The sequence below is a fragment of the Entelurus aequoreus genome, linkage group LG08 (assembly GCF_033978785.1).
Source record: "Entelurus aequoreus isolate RoL-2023_Sb linkage group LG08, RoL_Eaeq_v1.1, whole genome shotgun sequence".
Taxonomy (NCBI): domain Eukaryota; kingdom Metazoa; phylum Chordata; class Actinopteri; order Syngnathiformes; family Syngnathidae; genus Entelurus; species Entelurus aequoreus.
In genome coordinates, this window is record NC_084738.1 from 61048609 (window position 1) to 61063556 (window position 14948).

Genomic DNA, 14948 nt, shown 5'->3' on the forward strand with positions numbered 1-14948 from the left:
CATGAACAATATAATTGGGGAAAAAAAGCATGGTAACCGGTAGCATTCATCAAGTAACACAATATTTGACATTTAAGTGTATACCTGCAAAATTAGCTAAAAAAGCTGAAAAATGTGTTTAACATTTTTTGCATGCTAACATTGGCATATCAAGTACCAAAATAAGACTCTGGTGTACGTATAAAATTAGCTAAGGAAGCTAGTTTAGTTACGTTAGCATGCAAACAGCTATGTCAACAATATAATTGGAAAAAAAAGCATGCTAACCGGTAGCATTCGTCAAGTAACACAATATTTGACGTTTAAGTGTATACCTGCAAAATTTGCTAAAAAAGCTGAAAAAATTGTTTAAAAAATTTGGCATGCTAACGTTGGCATATGTCAAGTACCAAAATAAGACTCTGGTGTATACCTAGAAAATTAGCTAAGGAAGCTAGTTTAGTTACGTTAGCATGCTAACAGCTATGCCAACAATATAATTGGGAAAAAAAAGCATGCTAACCGGTAGCATTCGTCAAGTAACAAAATATTTGACGCTGAGGTGTATACCTGCAAAATTTACTAAAAAAGCTGAAAAATGTGTTTAAAACATTTAGCATGCTAATGTTGGCACATGTCAAGTACCAAAATATGACTATAATTAGCTAAAGAAGCTAGTTTACTTATGTTAGCATGCTAACAGCTACATCACACATTGATGTCCCACTGGGGTGAGTTTTTCCTTGCCCGTATGTGGGCTCTGTACCGAGGATGTCGTTGTGGCTTGTGCGGCCCTTTGAGACACTTGTGATTTGGGGCTATATAAATAAACATTGATTGATTGATTGATTGATCAACAATATGATTTGAGGGAAAAAAGCATGCTAACTGGTAGCAGTCATCAAGTAACACAATATTTGACGTTTAAGTGTATACCTGCAAAATTCCATCCATCCATTTTCTACCGCTTATTCCCTTCGGGGTCGCGGGGGGTGCTGGAGCCTATCTCAGCTACAATCGGGCGGAAGGCGGGGTACACCCTGGACAAGTCGCCACCTCATCGCAGGGCCAACACAGATAGACAGACAACATTCACACTCACATTCACACACTAGGGCCAATTTAGTGTTGCCAATCAGCCTATCCCCAGGTGCATGTTTTTGGAGGTGGGAGGAAGCCGGAGTACCCGGAGGGAACCCACGCAGTCACGGAGAGAACATGCAAACTCCACACAGAAAGATCCCGAGGCCGGGATTGAACTCACGACTACTCAGGACCTTCGTATTGTGAGGCAGACGCACTAACCCCTCTGCCACCGTGCTGCCTACCTGCAAAATTAATATCTGCCATTCTAATATTAGAATGCTAACGATTGTGGCGCGTTCAGTAAAAACAAACAGCTATGGGCCGCAAATGGCCCCCGGGCCGCACTTTGGACCCGGGCCCAATTTATTCGTGTGGTGGTCAAGCAGGGATAGGCTTTTTGGTTTTTTTTGAAAGCTCGCCCTCGGTCTCGCCTTCCCACTGGATTCCTACAAAGCACCCGAGATAATGTAGCGGCGTAATTACATAATTGCTTGGTGGGAAACAAGATATTTCCAAAGCAGTGGTAAAAAAAAAAAACCTGGCAAAGGGCTGGCAGCCTGAGGAGACAGTATACCCTGCCACTCTGCAGCAATTACATTTGCCCGCTATAGCGCTCCCGGAAAGCGCTGGCTAATGGAGAGGCAGCCAAACATTAGTTATGGTGCATCAGGCCGGATCATTTTCAGCCGCCGTCCTCCGAGGGCTGTAGAACATCAGTCTGCTGCTCTCTGCCACGGCGTGAGTGGTGGTTCAGACTGACATACAACTGCTTTTACAACCTGAAACCAATACAAACCTCTTAAAAGCTCCCCCATTATGTAAAATAGATTTTGTAATGATGCTCCAACCTTAATATGGGTCCTTAGAGCCTGTTTAAAAGTCCCAAATGCTGGAAAATATATCTTACCCCTTTCGCTTGTTTGCTCTATTTTTGAGAGAAGAGGAGCTTAATATTGCTCTTTAGAAGCGGCGGATTTTCATGAAAGCCTGACTGCATTTAGGACGGCTTCAAAAAACTTAACAAAAAACACATACAATCAACTATTAGTCAGCTACAGAAGTGGGAGCTATACATTTGTTTGTTTGTCTTCAGTAAGTTAAACTGCATGCAGCTCTCATAGTTAGGCTAGAGTTGCTAAGGTTTTATTATATTGGACAAGTGCAGAATTACAGAGTTAGGGATGGGTACCGAATCCGGTACTTTTTTGGCGCACTCACAAGGAGTGGAGAATCAGCTACATAACTATCGTGGGATGAAGTCAACCCTGAGATCCAGTGGGTGAGCTTCTCCGGAGTGTATACAGCATACTTGCCAACCCCCCCCCGATTTTCCCGGGAGACTCCCGAATTTCAGTGCCCCTCCCGAAAATCTCCAGGGGCAACCATTCTCCCGATTTCCAACCGGACAACAATATTGGGGGCATGCCTTAAAGGCACTGCCTTTAACGTCCTCTACAACCTGTCGTTACGTCCACTTTTCCTCCATACAAACAGCGTGCAGGCCCAGTCACATAATATATGCGGCTTTATCACACACACAAGTGAATGCATGGCCATACAGGTCACACTGAGGGTAGAGGTATAAACAACTTTAACACTGTTACAAATCTGCGCCACACTGTGAACCCACACCAAACAAGAATGACAAACACATTTTGGGAGAACATCCGCACCGTAACACAACATAAACACAACAGAACAAATACCCAGAACCCCTTGCAGCACTAACTCTTCCGGTACGCTACAATATACACCCCTGCTACCACAAAACCCCGCCCCCCTCCGACCTCAACCCCGCCGCCCCATCTCTTCACTTTTTCCACATTTTGTTTTTTTACAGCCTTATTACAAAATGGAATACATTATTCTACACATAATACCCCATTTTTGTGTTTAAAAAAACAATTTATTAAAAATAAATAAACTAAGACATCACCGTACGATCAGCGTCAGAGTTTGGTCCGCGTTGCCGGCAGTAAGTCGGACACGTCTCCAGTGAGGGTTGGACTCCGCCAGGGCTGCCCTTTGTCACCGATTCTGTTCATAACTTTTATGGACAGAATTTCTAGGCGCAGTCAAGGCGTTGCGGGGATCCGGTTTGGTGGCTGCAGGATTAGGTCTCTGCTTTTTGCAGATGATGTGGTCCTGATGGCTTCATCTGGCCAGGATCTTCCGCTCTGACTGGATCGGTTCGCAGCCGAGTGTGAAGCGACTGGGAGGAAAATTAGCACTTCCAAGTCCGAGTCCATGGTTCTCGCCCGGAAAAGGGTGGAGTGCCATCTCTGGGTTGGGGTGGTGATCTTGCCCCAAGTGGAGGAGTTCAAGTACCTCTGAGTCTTGTTCACGAGTGAGGGAAGAGTGGATCGTGAGATCGACAGGCGGATCGGAGCGGCGTCTTCAGTAATGCGGACGCTGTATCGATCCGTTGTGGTGAAGAAGGAGCTGAGCTGGGAGGAAAAGCTCTCAATTTCCCGGTCGATCTACGTTCCCATCCTCACCTATGGTCATGAGCTTTGGGTTATGAACGAAATGAGTTTCCTTCACCGGGTGGCGGGGCTCTCCCTTAGAGATAGGGCAAGAAGCTCTGCCATCCGGGAGTAGCTCAAAGTAAAGCCACTGCTCCTCCACATCGAGAGGAGCCAGATGAGGTGGTTCGGGCATCTGGTCAGGATGCCAACCGAACGCCTCCCTAGGGAGGTGTTTAGGGCACGTCCGACTGGTAGGAGGCCACGGGGAAGACCCAGGACACGTTGGGAAGACTATGTCTCCCGGCTGGCCTAGGAACGCCTCGGGATCCCCCGGGAAGAGCTGGACGAAGTGGCTGGGGAGAGGAAAGTCTGGGCTTCCCTGCTTAGGCTGCTGCCCCCGCGACCCGACCTCGGATAAGCGGAAGAAGATGGATGGATGGATGGATGGGTGGATCACATCGACAAGAGTATTCACAGCATTTGCCATGAAGCTCAAAAGTGAGCTCAGGGGCATCCTGTTTCAACTGATCATCCTGGGGATGTTCCTACAGCTTAAATGGAGTCCACCTGTGGTAAATTCAGTTGTTTGGACATGACTTGAAAAGACGCACACCTGTCTATATAAAAGGTCCAACACTTGACAGTGCATGGCAGAGCATAAAACCGAGAATGAAGTCATAGGAATTGTCTGTAGACCCCCAAAACGGGAATGTCTCAAGGTACAAATCTGGGGAGGAGTAGAGAAAAATATCTGCTGTCTTGAAAGTCCCAATGAGCAGAGTGGCCGCCATCATTCGTAAATGGAAGAAGTTTGGAACCACCAGAACTCTTCCTTGAGCTGGCCAGCCGTCTAAACTGAGTGATCGAGGGAGAAGGGCCCTAGTCAGGGCGGTGACCAAGAACCCGATGGTCACTCTGTCAGAGCTACAGAATTCCTCTGTGGAGAGAAGAAAACCTTCTCAATTAATCAATCAATCAAAGTTTATTTATATAGCCCTTAATCACAAGTGTCTCAAAGGGCTGCACAAGCCACAACAACATCCTGGGCTTGGATCCCACATCAGGGCAAGAAAAAAACTCAACCCAATGGGATACAATGAGAAACCTTGGAGGGGACCACAGACACCCCTCCCTGGGCAACCGGTGCAATGGATGTCGAGTGGACCTATTTAATAGTGTGAGAGTCCAGTCCATAGTAGGGCCAGCAGGGGATCATCTTGAGTGGAGTCAAGTCAGCAGCGCAGAGACGTCCCCAACTGATGAACAGATGAGTGGTTTTCTAGAAAGAAAACCACCTCTGCAGCAAACCACCAAAGGTAGCGTGGCCAGACGGAGGCCATGTCTTCATAAAAGTTTGCCAAAATTTCCCTGAAAGACTCTCAGACCATGAGAAACAAAATGATCTGGTCCAATGAGAGAACGCTTGAACTCTTTGGCGTAAATGCCAAGCTTCATGTTTGGAGGAAATCGCTCATCACCAGGCCAATACCACCCCTACAGTAAAGCATGGTGGTGGCAGCATCATGGTGTGGGGATGTTTTTCAGCGGCAGGAACTGGGAGACTAGTCAGGATAGAGCAGGCATGGGATTTGAACTTAATGAAAAAGACCGAAAATAAGTCAGAGGTCTGGGGGCCGCAGGTTCCCAGCCAGGTCCAGCCCCCACCCCCAAGCTCCTGTTTTTTCAGCAATTGAACATGCAACAATTGGCGAAAAAAAAGCACAATTTAAAGATGTTTTAGTGTTTAAAGAATTGAAAAACGATCAACAGAGTTGACATAAATACATACCCCATTCATCCAAATGGATCACTATGTCTGTTTCAGTCACTATGTTGTTTAGTCACTACAGTACTTACAACTTGTGTTCACATCCACAGGAACCACATGGGTTAGCCTACTCTGTACAGTATTTACAACCTTACTAGTGTTCACTTCACAGCCACAGATGGTTCATCTCGTTATTTACATTATTTACGCATTACTTCGGCATTTTTGCTTTGATAGCTTTGACATGAGCCTTCGTGGCAAATTTCTGAGCAGCTTGCATTGTCCTTTTTGTTTCTGCTTTAGTGGATTCCGCCTTGGATTTTATAGCCAATTTCTGTCTCCTTGACTCCCTCTCCACTTCTAACTCCTCCAAAGGCAGAAATCATAAAGAGTACAAACAATGTTTATTCTATTAGCGAACTTCCTTTATCTGAATAGCCATTTGTGATTTATAGCATGAAATAACAAATATCTTGCAGTCATGTTGTTTATGTTTCAAAATGATTCAACTATGTCAAAATATAAACAGTAGAAATAACTAGATATAATTCCGTGTGAATGCTCCAATGCTGAAGTTGAACGGAAATGCTGATAGAATGTAGTATGAATGTAATAATAGTTTGAATGTTGAAGAGTTTGAATTTCCAGGAAAACCGGAAATAGGTTTGGAACTTGGGAAAGTGTTAGTTTGAATGTCCAGGATGAGTTGAAAATGTTGAATGTGGAATGGTTTGAATCGGTTGAAAAATGTGGGAATTGTGGAAGTTTGAAAAATGGACAATTAATTTTGAATGGGTAAAATAAAAAAAATAAAAAAGGAATTATGGGAAATCCGGGATTTTTTTTTTTTAATTGTTGAAGTAGAGCACAAAATTCCCAAACAGGCTGAATATTTTGAAGTTGCAACAGTTTGAATCAGATGAAAAATGTGGGAATTGTGGAACTTTGAAGAACATACCATTGATTTAAATTGGAATTTCCAAAAAATTTGGGAATTTCGGGAAAAGTGAGACATTTTTTGAAAATGGTAAACTGAATGAGTTGAAATGGTTGGTGTTGAAATTTTTCAAATCTGTGGAGAAATGTTGAAGTAGTAACATGTTGAATTGTGAAATGGTATTACGGATTTCCTGGAATTTCGGGAAAACCGGGAATTTTTCCATTTAAAAAAACAACTTAGTTTTTTGTCCTAATTAAGAGGAATGTGTTGACGGTAAAACGGTTGAAATGCGTTGAAAAATGTGGAAGGAGTAGTCGCCAGAAAAAAAGGGTGGAAATAGGGCTTTGGAAAACCAAGAATTCTGGAAAATCCTGGAATTTTTTTGAACTTGGAAAAAGGGTACTTTGAATTTGCAGAATGGTGGAATGTGTTGAAGGTGGACTGGTTTGAATCGGTTGAAAAACGTGGAAATTTGAAAAATGGCCAATTCATTTTGAATGGGAAAAATGTCCCGGAAAACCTGGAATTCTGGGAAATCTGGGAATTTTTGGAATTTGTCAAGGAAAAGCCCGTGATTCCCGAATAGGCTGAACAGTTTGAAGTTGGAACGGTTTGAATCGGGTGAAAAATGTGGAAGGTAGAGCGCGCCAAAATCTGGAGAAGAAGAAGAAGAAAAAAACATATACCAACAAAATGTCAGCTACTGTCTTGTTGTAAAACACCAATTAAAATGAAATATAGCCTTTAGACAGGCTAGACTGCATCAAAAGTCATCACGTCTGCCACAATCATGTGTGTTTTTAAATGTGTACTCCCTTAGTTCCTGTTTTGTTCACCCCTGGGTTTGTTTTGGTTACCATGGGTGCTGATTGGTTTCACCTGCCTCTGATTAGTGTTCGGCACGCTCTCCTGCTGCCGGGCACTAATCAGAGAGCTATTTATTCACGTTGCTCGCCACACTCTGTCTGGCTTCGTTATTTGCTGTAAGCACCATATATATATATATGGTATTCCTGTTTTCTAGCTCATTATTCCTGTTCTGAATGTTTGCCTTGGCTTCCCATGCGATCGGCACGCATCCCTTTTGTTTGTTTCTTGTATTTCGTATGTGGTATGATTTTATGAGAGATAAATCATATCATAGTATATTGAGTTGAGTTTGAGTTTATTTGGAACATGCAAGCATACAACATGATACATCACAATTTCCAGTTTCTCTATTCAACATGTTCGAAAAGGAGTAGGAAGAAGCAGAGCTTATTTAATCCTACCCCCTTTCTTTTACATAACAGTTGCTAAAACTTTTGTTCACTTCCTGTTCTCAATTTATTCACAATATACTCCATAAGTAATCACAATAAAATAAATAAATAAATAATAATTGGTGAAGTCATATTACATATGGTGAGAGAAGTAAGATTATTTTGAGAATGAAAGAATGGATGGATGGAATAAATCCAGAATGTTTATCATGGTGGTTCTTCTTTGTACTTTGTAAACACTTTAAGTTTGAAGGGTTTCTTGAAATGGATCATATTAGTACATTGCTTGATTGCTTTGCTTAATCCATTCCATAATTTAATCCCACATACTGAAGGTCTTAAGTGTTGTACGTGCATACAGATGTTCCTCTTTTTTTGAGAAGAATTGTTGTATATTCATGGGTAGCAGGTTATAGTTTGCTTTATGTATAATTTTAGCTGTTTGCAAATTCACTATGTCGTGGAATTTCAGTATTTTTGATTCAATAAATAAAGGATTTGTACGTTCTCTATATCCAACATTATGTATTATTCTAACTGATGTTTTTTGTAACACCGTTAATGAATGAAGTGTACTTTTGTAGTTATTTCCCCATATTTCTACACAATAACTCAGATATGGTAACGCTAGCGAGCATTAGAGAATATGAAGTGATTTTTGGTCTAGAACATGTTTTGCTTTATTCATTATTGACGTCTTCCTTGCTACTTTATGTTGTATATGTTGTTACGGGCCATTACATCGTCGACTGGGAATTAAAAAGTGCCTGCCTGCAAATGTATTTGTTATCCGAGTTTGATACATGTTGTATTATTTGCACAGCTTTTTTATTTTATGTGGAAAATAATATTTTTGTATTTTATTTATGTTACGTAATTCTGTGCTACTTGAACAGTTAAAGGCCTACTGAAATGATTTTTTTTTTTTTTAAACGGGAATAGCAGATCCATTCTATGTGTCATACTTGATCATTTCGCGATATTGCCATATTTTTGCTGAAAGGATTTAGTAGAGAATATCGACGATAAAGTTCGCAACTTTTGCTCGCTGATAAAAAAAGCCTTGCCTGTACCGGAAGTAGCGTGACGTCACAGGAGCTAGTATTCCTCACAATTCCCCACTGTTTACAATGGAGCGAGAGAGATTCGGACCGAGAAAGTGACGATTACCCCATTAATTTGAGCGAGGATGAAAGATTCGTAGATGAGGAACGTTACAGTGAAGGACTTGAGAGGCAGTGATGGACGTATCTTTTTTCGCTCTGACCGTAACTTAGGTACAAGCTGGCTCATTGGATTCCACACTCTCTCCTTTTTCTATTGTAGATCACAGATTTGTATTTTAAACCACCTCAGATACTATATCCTCTTGAAAATGAGAGTCGAGCACGCGAAATGGACATTTAAAGTGACTTTTATCTCCAAGACAATACATTGGTGACACACTTAGCTACTGAGCTAACGTGCTAGCATCGTTCTCAAATGAAGATAGAAACAAAATAAATAAACCCCTGACTGGAAGGATAGACAGAAGAGCAAAAATACTATTAAACCGTGTACATGTAACTACACGGTTAAAAATTCTCAGCCTGGTAAGGCTTAACAATGCTGTTGTTAACGACACTAAGGCTAATTTAGCAACTTAGCAACCGGACCTCACAGAACTATGTACTCTCTCCTTTTTCTATTGTGGATCACGGATTTGTATTTTAAACCACCTCAGATACTATATCCTCTTGAAAATGAGAGTCGAGCACGCGAAATGGACATTTAAAGTGACTTTTATCTCCAAGACAATACATCGGTGACACACTTAGCTACTGAGCTAACGTGCTAGCATCGTTCTCAAATGAAGATAGAAACAAAATAAATAAACCCCTGACTGGAAGGATAGACAGAAGAGCAAAAATACTATTAAACCATGTACATGTAACTACACGGTTAAAAATTCTCAGCCTGGTAAGGCTTAACAATGCTGTTGCTAACGACGCTAAGCTAACTTAGCAACTTAGCAGCCGGAACTCACAGAACTATGATAAAACATTAGCGCTCCACCTACGCCAGCCAGCCCTCATCTTCCCATCACCAGCCGTGCTCACCTGCGTTCCAGCGATCAACGGCGCAACGAAGGACTTCATCCGTGGGTTTGGCGGCAAGCATCAGCTAGGTGTCTTCTATCAGGGTAAGTAGTCCTTGTTGTGTTGCTGTAAGTATTGTACTTAGCCGCTAAGACACCGATCGATCCCACCTACAACGTTCTTCTTTGCAGCCTCCATTGTTCATTAAACAAATTGCAAAAGATTCACCAACACAGATGTCCAGAATACTGTGGAATTTTGTCGAAGAAAACAGAGCTTTGTGTATTGTGTCCAATAGGGCCCAAACACTTCTGTGCATTTTATGACGTCACGCGCATAAATCATATCCAAAGGAGATTTTCAACCGGAAGTGTGGCGGGAAATTAAAAATTGCACTTTATAAGTTAACACGGCCGTATTGGCATGTGTTGCAATGTTAAGATTTCATCATTGATATATAAACTATCAGACTGCGTGGTCGGTAGTAGTGGCTTTCAGTAGGCCTTTAATTTTATGTGCTGTTACTTGCCAACCCTCCCGAATTTTCCGGGAGACTCCCGAATTTCAGTGCCTCTCCCGAAAATCTCCCGGGACAACCATTCTCCTGAATTTCTCCCGATTTCCAGCCGGACAACAAGGCACGCCCCCTCCAGGTCCATGCGGACCTGAGTGAGGACAGCCTGTCGTCACGTCCGCTTTTCGTCCATATAAACAGCGTGCCGGCCCAGTCACGTTATAACACCTACGGCTTTTGGAGAGTGCACAACCGCACACACAACAAGAAGGAGACGAAGCAGAAGAACGAAGAAGAAACAGTCATGGCCACGACGAGTATGAAGAAGAAGTACGCTTGCAAGTCATCAGAGAGGGTGTTGAGCACGGTTAGAAAAATAGTGACAGAGAATAGAACGAGGATGGACAATTCAACCCTAAACTCACTCCTTTCCTGCAAATTAAATTTCACAGATGCTGCCCATACCTATGCTCCTTCAAAGGCTGTGCTACTGGCTGCAAAGCATTGCACTTTCAAATACAACAATGAGTAGAGGAGTGTTATGTGTGTGTATATGTGTAAATAAATGAACACTGAAAGTCAAGTATTTATGTTATTTTATATATATATATATATATATATATATATATATATATATATATATATATATATATATATATATATATATATATATATATATATATATATATATATATATATATATATATATATATATGAAATACCGTATTTCCTTGAATAGCCGCAGGGGCGCTAATTAATTTAAAACCTCCTGTCACTCCGGCGTTTACCGGAAACCGGCGGGATGGCCGTGCATGCGGTAATTATTTTAAAACCTCTTCTTACTCCGGCGTTTACCAAAAGGAATGCGGTAAATTAATTTAGGCGTGCTCTTTGAGTGTGATGTAAGCATACCATCATGAAAAGCACATTTAATAAAAAAAACAACGTTATTATGGTCTTACCTTTACTTATAAATTAAGTCCATGCGCAGCTCCTTCTGACCAAAAGCATCGATGACTTTGTTATGTTATTATTGGTTTCTTCTGTACACAGGTTCAGGATCGTCAGTCACATCTTCATTCCTGTGCTGCATTGGCATTGTTTCAAAGTCAGTAGGTGTAGATGAAACATCGGACTCAGCTGTTGCTTGGTTTGAAACAGTCTCTGGAACCTCAGCAAACTGCGACGATTGCAACATAGTATCTGTCCTTCTTCACTCCTGGTACCATGTTATTGTTTTTAAATAAGACATCGTTGGATGACTTGTAGAACTGTCTTTTAATCACGATCACATATTACCAACGCTACTTCAACACTCGTGCGTACAAGGTGTGTTCCTCTCTGAAGAGTCCTACCTGACACATAGTACGGTATATATTGGTTCCTAGTCATTTGTAGACTCTTACTACCACCATGTGGTCAAACACTATCATTACAAACTTGTTTGTAGAAGTATTATTTTTCTTCAGTTTTAAAAGTCTCTCTGTCTCGATGGAGATATTCCTTTAATTATTACCTCCTGCTTCGATTGAAAGTCCAGTTTAGAAAACTTTTTTATTTTAGATATGTAATCCTCCTTGTTAAAAGTCAAGGCGAGGGAGAAAAAAACGATCTCTTGCTGCCACTTCTTCTGCTGCCGAGTACCAGCAGTCGCAAGAAGGATCACTAGCGCCCTCTACCACCAAAAGGCGGGAGTCATTTAATGATTCATAATATTTGACACACGCAGCTACGGTATATTAATAAAACATAGCTGCTTACTGTTCTTCTTAGCATACCGGTATTCAATAGCTTGGACCTTAAATCCTACTGAATAGCTCTTAATCTTTTTGCCTTTGTACGATTTCAAACTATTGAAATCAGCTTCCTCCATTTTGAAAAAGAGGACTGGTAAAGCGTCACTCGTGACGTCACGAGTTTGACCCGGCGGAAGTTCTAAGCATATGCTAATTATTTTGCGAAACGAGTTTGACCCGGCGAAAATTCTAGACATGCGTTAATAAAGTTAATATTTTGCGAAACGAATTTGATCCGGCGTTAATAATGAACCGGCGATAAGGCCAAGCATGCGTTAATTATTTTGAGAAACGAGTTTGACCCGGCTGTAATTCTAGACGTGCGAATACTATATTCCCTGCGCCAATTCAAGGAAATACGGTACTTGAATTTCTGTGAATTCTAGCTATAAATATACTCCTCCCCCTAAACCCCGGCCCCCGACCCCGCCCACCTCAACAACCCCACCCCTCCCCAATCTCCAGAATTCGGAGGTCTCAAGGTTGGCAAGTATGGTTAATACTTGGGGTGTGGAAAAAAATCGATTCGAATTTGAATCGCGATTCTCACGTTGTGCGATTCAGAATCGATTCTCATTTTTAAAAAATCGATTTTTTTAATTAATCAATCCAACAAAACAATACACAGCAATACCATAACAATGCAATCCAATTCCAAAACCAAACCCGAGCCAGCAACACTCAGAACTGCAATAAACAGAGCAATTGAGAGGAGACACAAACACGACACCGAACAAACCAAAAGTAGCGAAACAAAAATGAATACTATCAACAACAGTATCAATATTAGTTTCAATTTCAACATAGCAGTGATTAAAAATCCCTCATTGACATTATCATTAGACATTTATAAAATTTTTAAAAAAAGAACAATTGTGTCACAGTGGCTTACACTTGCATCGCATCTCATAAGCTTGACAACACACTGTGTCCAATATTTTCAAAGATAAAATAAGTCATATTTTTGGTTCATTTAATAGTTAAACACATTTACATTATAGCAATCAGTTGATAAAACATTGTCCTTTACAATTATAAAAGCTTTTTACAAAAATCTACTACTCTGCTTGCATGTCAGCAGACTGGGGTAGATCCTGCTAAAATCCTATGTATTGAATGAATAGTGAATCCTTTTGAATCAGGAAAAAAATCGTTTTTGAATCGAGAATCGTGTTGAATTGAAAAAACCGTGACCCCAAGAATCGATATTGAATCGAATCGTGGGACACCCAAAGATTCATAGCCCTAGTTAATACCCATCTTGACTAACTGGTTTAATAAAAGTGCCACTGACTGTTTACACTACAGTTGTTATTCACTTCGATGTCAGTGAATCTCGCTCAAAAATGAATATCTTTATATGTATACTTTCACCGAAAAATGTATTGAATAGCGAGTTTAAGCAAAAATATATCCAGATATACTTTTTCATCCATAGGTTGAAGCGCTGTGAATACTTTCCGGATGCACTGCAGATGCTTCGTAATCCCAATTCCCTTATACTTTCAATTATTGTTCAATGTGCCCACCCGCTGCTTTTGAATCTGAGCGGAGTTAATCTCAGGTCAAACAGGACTTCATCGACCCGGCCGGTCTAAAGTGCATGTAAATAAAGAGCCCACTCCCATCGAGGGATACGGCTTTTTTTTTTCATGATTGCAGTCTGGAAGGAGGCAGGTCAAGACCCGTGTCCTGATTGGAATGCATGGCACTAAGCAGCCAATGGTCCAGTGTCAGGCCAGCAGGGAGTAGGAGATCCCAACTCACATCGCTTAAAAGAAAATGCTTCGACCGGGGTGGTGTGATTCTGTTTGAAACGGAAGAAGTGTGAACAAAATGTTAAAGAGACTTGTTTAAGCCGAGCGCTTTAATAGGCTGCTCATAGAAATGATAAAAGGCTGTCTTTTTAAAGGGGTTGCAGGTCACCTCATTAGCCTGCCTCCAATTATGCGGCACAATTAGAGCGAGGGATCCCGCCGTCGCCAGCAGCCTGTCACCACGACAGGCTGGAGGAACCATGTGGGGAAATAGGGAAGGTGAGACAGTCCGGGATGAAGGCGGCGAGCGAGTACGCGCCAGATGGTGTTCATTGATTATTCATTGCGCGTGATGGATGCCACTGTCACCGCGTGCAGCATCGCTCCATTCTGCTCTCCGCCTCGGTGCACCTGAGGGCCGGGGGGGATGGCGGGCTGGTTGCGGCGTTCTCGGCTCTGATAAGCAATTGTTCAACGGCGCCGTGTCCCGATTTCACGTATTTACACAAATGTACTTGGAGGGATCAGAGGGATTTAGGCCGGAATGTTATATCGGCGCGGGATTAGCTGACCGCCGCCGCTGATTGGTTTGCAGGCTCGTGCAGCCCCCAAACCCGGGGATGTCTCATTTCGAGTGCATGTTTCAAAAGCGTCCCACCGCTCGCCGTGAGGACGCCTGATTGAGCTTTGTAGACCACAGCGGTCACGCACGCACCGGCCGGCGTTCCATCTCAAACACATCCCCGCGTGCGCTGGAATTCACGATTAACCTGTCACTTCCAATTTGCATCTTTGATGACGGGAAGCAGCGGGGCTGTGAGCGAGACTAATGCCGGGCGGGAAAAGGCGCAGCTCGGGTGTGTTCGCGCTCGGCCGCTGACCTTTCCTGAGATGGTCGTAGCTAGGGATGATGTTTAATAAGGAATTATCGAGTTCGAGCCTATTACCGAATCCTCTTCAGTGTTTCCCATAAACTGCCAAGATACCTGTGGTGGTGGGGGCGTGGCTATGGGCGTGGTCACCGTGACATCATCAAGTAATTTGCATAATTTACTACAATGATATGATTTTCTCTAAAAAGGCTCAAAAAATGTATACTTACTAATTAATAATAACAGTTTTGTTTTAAACGTCCATCCATCCATCCATCCATCCATCCATTTTACAATATAATTACAACACTTTATGTACATATTTATATACAGATTTGAACAATACGTTATTCACTGAAATATATTTATTAATTGTGGTTCTTACAAAAAATATATCTTATAAAATATAAAAGCTAAAATGTCTCTTA

At 41.9% G+C, this 14948-nt stretch overlaps 1 long non-coding RNA gene across 2 annotated transcripts in view; it reads right to left on the reverse strand.

Annotated features, from left to right (window-relative positions):
- LOC133656134 (uncharacterized) overlaps positions 1-14948 on the reverse strand; it is a 252413-nt gene that overhangs the window by 210064 nt on the left and 27401 nt on the right. The gene's annotated exons all lie outside the window — the stretch shown is intronic.